This window comes from Neltuma alba, unplaced genomic scaffold, assembly GCF_004799145.2.
Source record: "Neltuma alba isolate B1F8T4 unplaced genomic scaffold, ASM479914v2 tig00011243_pilon, whole genome shotgun sequence".
Lineage (NCBI taxonomy): Eukaryota > Viridiplantae > Streptophyta > Magnoliopsida > Fabales > Fabaceae > Neltuma > Neltuma alba.
In genome coordinates this window covers 496,549-502,548 of record NW_021635961.1, presented here as the reverse complement: position 1 = coordinate 502,548, position 6,000 = coordinate 496,549, and positions in this window count along the sequence as shown.

The following is a 6,000-nucleotide window of genomic DNA, read 5'->3' as shown; positions in this document are numbered from 1 at the left end:
GCCATTCCATGTGAAGGCATTCAATGCCGGCGTGGGAAGAAGCTGCATGCCCGCGTCACTGCCTCTCTGTATCATTCATGTACGTGGGGTTCCCTCATAAAACCATTAATGCTTCAAGCAAAGAACCAGACTTTTATATCTATGATGATTCATCTATATATATTAATCAAATCTCTCTTAGCTTCTCAAGGTAATTCTTAATCCAATATAGATATATAAATCCTGCCGATTTATTTCTTTACATATATATATATTTATATGAATTTACGCAACCTCTCACATGTTTATCTATCAAACTTGCCAGCCTATTTTTTGACATCGATCCCAGTATGTCAAAGGAATTAATATATATGCAGCCTGTTTACTCGAGAGTGGTCATAGGTGATCATGTTTATTTATCAAAATATAAATAAATTGTAGCAATATTAAATTATTAGAATGATCATACTCAATTTTACCGTCTGCCAAAAAATATGGAAGTTTTAATATGACGAGAAATCAGTGTATATATATATATATTTCTATTATTGCTGAAAATTTTGATGGAATTAAAGCCCTAATGTATGGACTATGAAGGTAAAATTTATTAGAAGTGTGCACCAAAATGACTTTCCTTGAAAAAGCTTGTCGTTGAATTGTGGCTGAAATTCAAAGTAAACGAATGAATCCCTCTTGGGTTGATATAGAAATGTGGAACCATTGACTCGGGGAAGGACACCAGAGAAGCGTATAGGTAGCAAAGTCAAAGATTGTTACGCAATAATATTACCTTTTTAAATATTTTGGAAAAATCACCCCATAGTTTCAAGAATTCCAGCATAACAACTCTTTAACTAGTTTTAGACTAGAAAATGATAATGAGATTCCTACTACTCACTTGTCAATGAAATTCTTTGATAATTATGTTCTTTTTCAAAGACCTGAGTAGTTTTTCTTAAAAAAATTTCTTGTATTATTTAAATATACACACATATATATTAATTATTAAATGATTAGCTTTATAGACTGTTGAATGAAACAAATTACACTTTTCAGGTGTGCGTGCCGACCATGCACCACGTTCCCGATGGGAAAGGGAGGAGAGTCGTGAATTAAATGTGGCATAAGAGGGGTGAAAGAAGTGGGGCTTTGGGCAGGCAGAGCATTAACACTGGGAGTTCAATAAATTAACTAAATTAAGAAAGAATATTGCTCTTACTAGTATCTTATTGTACGCACACAATTCGTTATTTATGGAACTGTATCCGTACCCACCAAAGACCCCAAAATTAAACTAGTTACAGACCTAGAGATCGTTTTGTGTGTACGTATGGGAATAAATAAGGGAGCATACCAAATTAATTAAGTTCATTTAAGCAGGCAGAGTGTACGTTAATTTAGTTGTGAAAGATGAGTTTGAACAACGTTCCTTTTTCCCCAGGCTACAGCCACACTTCCACGCTTCCCCCAACTTTGCTAAATATTCATTCACAAATGCCTCGTTTTCCCACCTACTTTCCTCGCCCAACTCTTTATTTATATACTCCAAACAACTACTAACTCCGGTTCAAAATACAAGCTAAATTTTATCTATTTAAGTTTTTAAAAAATAAGTTAAAATCAGTTTTAAACAATAAATATGCAAGGTATGTATTTTTCCCCCCAAATATGCCTTTATTAATGAAAAGAATAAGTAAAAGATGCAGTAAATAAATTAAAGAAGAAGAAAATATATAAGGGGTAAAATCGAAAAAAACTCATTAAATATTTAAACAAAAGTAAATGTTATCTTATAAAAAAAACTAAGCCCCACCAATAGAGTTTAACTTATATTTTGAACCAGAGGTATATACATTTCTTCTTCTATTTTTTTGGCCCAAATTAAAACTTCAAATATCTGCCGGTAAAATCAAAACAAATAAAACTTCAAATGTCACATGAATCATGCAAACATTTTGGACTATACTATTGTTGGTTCTTACTGTTTAATTGAAGTTTAATTTTAGCTGCTGTAGTTTTAAATTGTGATCTTTTGTGTTTATAATTTCATAAGAATTTAATTTAAAGTTTAATGGTGTTGACTTTTAGTTATCATCATTAAGTATAAGGACCAGAACTAAAACTCATCAGGCGAATTTTGGTTTTTGCTATGACACTTAACAATATCAATCCGTATGAAATTATAAGAGCTAAAAACCATAATCTAAAAATAAAAGCACCAAAATTAAAATTCTATTAAACTATAAGAACCAACAATGACATTATATATTTGAGGTTTGATTTTAAAAAGTAATTTTATGCATCAATCTATTTATATAACTCTCAATTAGTTGGTGTGATGGTAAGAGAATTCATAGCCTCATTTGAGTCTGATATACTCAATAAAGATATCGTGATTGATTTTGCATAGGCTTTTTTTTAATATGTAAAGGACTTATTTGGCATACAAAATGAAATAAATTAAAAAATGTTGTGGTTCAAATTTAAGAAAACTAAAATATTGAATAATAATTTTGAAAATATCTTACTTAGGTAGAGAAAAATGAAACAAGAGCGGTAATGTGCTTGCCCCTTTAAAGGAAACAGCATGACCTTCATCTTCAATTCCCAGACATATTATTTGCCATTCCCAAAACACACAAAACAATATATTACTCTCTCATATTTTTATTATAAGTTTCAAATAACTAATTTGCGGATAATAACTAATTAGTTAAAAACAATAAATAGGTTAAAAATATATTTTTATTTTTAAATATGACCTTATAATAAATGAGAAAAAGAGAATGTGTTGAGAAAATATAATGAGAGATTATGGCAAGGAGAGAGAATAAATAATTAGAGGCCAAATTAAAAAAATATATTAATATTAAGATAAATTTTAAATTAAAGCTTATAAAATTAACCTGCACTTGTTCTTAAATTTAAAGCTTATAAATAGAGAATAAAGAAACTTAGTATTTGGCAGTTTTTTATTTTTATTTTTTTACCAGCATTGATATATCAACTTCGAACGCGGATCCAATCACCTTTGTATATACTACCCTACTATTAGAATTTTGAATTGTCTTTACTAAACGATTAAATATATATTATAATAGATTGTACTTTAATATCAGTATGATTAGTGATCACAGACCAATCAGGAGGACTCCAGTACAAAATTACTAAAATGGAAGATAAAATTGTAATTTCAGGCATTAAACTCTAAAATTGATTGCGAAGTCCTGGAGCATGACAAAATGCGAGTAGATTTCCTTTTTCATTCCCCAGCGCGTGTATATCATTGATAGTAGAGCTGGTAAAACGGGCCAACCCGCGGCAGGTTGTGGGTTATGCGGTGCGGGCTCAAAAGGCCCGTTTTCTGGCGGCCGCCAAGGTGGGTTGGCGGGCCAACCCATCAACCCGCCAGAATTTTTATTTTTTTTTTGCCTTTTTTTTAATTTTTCTTAATTTTTTAAATGTTAGCAGTTATATATAATACAAAATAAAAATACTAGAAATGATATAAAATATTACAAACATCCAAATAAAAATTACAACACAATAAAATACAAATAGTATATGATTGTCCAATTTTCCAACATGATAATACACAAGTTCACACTTTTTTTTTCAATGAAATCAATGAGCAATACTGAATAACCTTTTTTATCTAATTATTTCTAATGACAATAAAGTTTGAAGTAAAAATTTGCTTTACTTTTGCCTTTGTTATCTTTTTTTTTATAAAAAAAAATAGGTGGGTTAACCCGCGGGTTGGCCCGCAGGTTGGCAGGCCAACCCGCCGCGGGTTAGGGTTATGACGGTGCGGGTTATGTTTTTCAAGGTAGTGGCGGGTTGGCTTTTGGCCAACCCTAACCCGTCATTTTTGACGGGTTGGCGGGTTGGACCCGCGGGTTCAACCCATATTACCGGTTCTAATTGATAGGGCAACTTGAACAGATGGATAATGGTCTACCCTACTGTTTGAAGCAAAAATATAAAACTTTTGAATGCCTTCAAAATAATCTCGAAACTTGCCATGACCTTTTTCATGAATATAAATTCTGAATAACAAATGTTGGGTGCCAATTATTTCTGACTCACATGATTCCAATTCTATTCAAATCCAAAACGTTTTTTCTTTTGGGGATATTGACCGACATAGAACAGTCTCATAATAAATACTACCTTCAGTTTTAAATGTAAGAGCTGGTTAACTAATTTAAAAAAAATAAGTTAAGTTAGTTATTTGTAATAAATAAGTACTATTTCCTAAAATATCCTTTCTAATCAAGTATATTAACTAGTACTATCATTATTTAAAAGACTATCTTGAAAAAAAAATAGGGAAAATTAATCTTTTGGTCCCTAGAGTTTTCACTCATTTGTAATTTAGTCCTTTTACTTTGACATGGTACAACTCAATCCTTTTAGTTTTAACTCAGTTATAACTCAGTCTTTGAAGTTTGACTAGCTGTAACTCGGTCCCTATAGTTTTGTCTATTTTATAATTTAGTCCTTGTGTTTTTGAAAAGTAAAATTATATATCTAATAAAAAGAGGGACTAAATTATAAAATGGTTAAAATTATAGGGACTGAGTTGCAGTGAGTCAAATTTCAAGGACCGAGTTACAACCGAGTCAAAATTAAAGGAACTGAGTTGCACTAAATCAAAGTGTAGGGACTGAGTTACAAATGAGTGAAAACTATAGGGACCAAAAGATTAATTTTTCCAACAAAAATATATAAATATGAGAGACAAAGTAGATTGGGTTCTTATATGTAGGATTAAAATAAAAGTCAAATGAAGATATTTTAAGAAAGAAAATACCTATTTATTATAAATAACTAATTTAACTTATTTTCTTAATTTTTTTAAATTAATCAATTAGTTTTTATATTTAGAACCGGAGGTTGTAGTTAATCCCAGCTGACATATAACGAGACTGCTAACAATTCCCATATTACGGCGATACGGGCTGCTTCAGATTCAACTCTCTGATTATGTGTTGCAGTATCCTATCCCTTTGACTGACCCTCTCTAACAAAATATGAATCCTAACTCAAAATGATTATCTTCTTTGAAAGTTGAAACCGTCAAATTCACCTCCCCCTTACGTTTGTTATATTTCGCCACCGTTTTCAAATTTGTTTTTTGGGTAATAGCCAACGTTTTTTAATTCTAAAACGATTCCCTCCCGAGCCCTGAAGAGCAATAGCCCAGCATCACTCCCTGCCACGCAATCAAATTTGTTTTCTTGTAATTTTAATGCATGTAAATTGTTCTTGTTTCCCACCTGCACACACACATATTATAAATTTATTATTTTTATCTTTAGATAATATGGACAAAATGGACAAATGGAGTATCATTTATCATAAATAAGAAAATGTAATTTGGGAGACCTCAACCGGCCCCTGGTTTTCTAGCTCAATTTGAAGTGGATTCAGATTTTCAGAATTTAGTGGATAAATTTATATTAGTATATATAAATAAACCAAACATTTAAAAAATAGATTAAATGGTTTCTCTTTGTATATAGTTTCCAGAAAAGGTCTGAGAGGAAAGAGACTCCCCTTTCCTTCTTAAATAAGTTTAAAAAGGAGGCCAAAAAAGGTAAACAACATATTTGGATAAAAACAAAAAAGTAACAACATATATTTGCCCCTCCCTGTCTTTTTTTTCCCCCAAAAATGTTATTGCCTAGTAACATCTTTGCTTTTTCAAAATAAATATTTTTCATGCACGCATCAAAAAATGGCCAAAAGCAAAGAAGGAAAAAACCGTGGATTCTGGATAGGCTTATATTCTCTCTTTTATTCCTGTGGATTGTGTTTATCTACAACAGTATATCATCATTTCTCTTTTCAAAAAAGAAAAGCAGCACTAGTAACAATTGTTATATCGATTCAAAATTATAAGAATTTCTTTTCAAAAAATATATTTAAAATATAAATTAGCTAAAAATACTATATAAAAGTATATGCTACCAGCTGTCTCTCAATTGTTAGTATCTAATTTACTTAGCACCATTT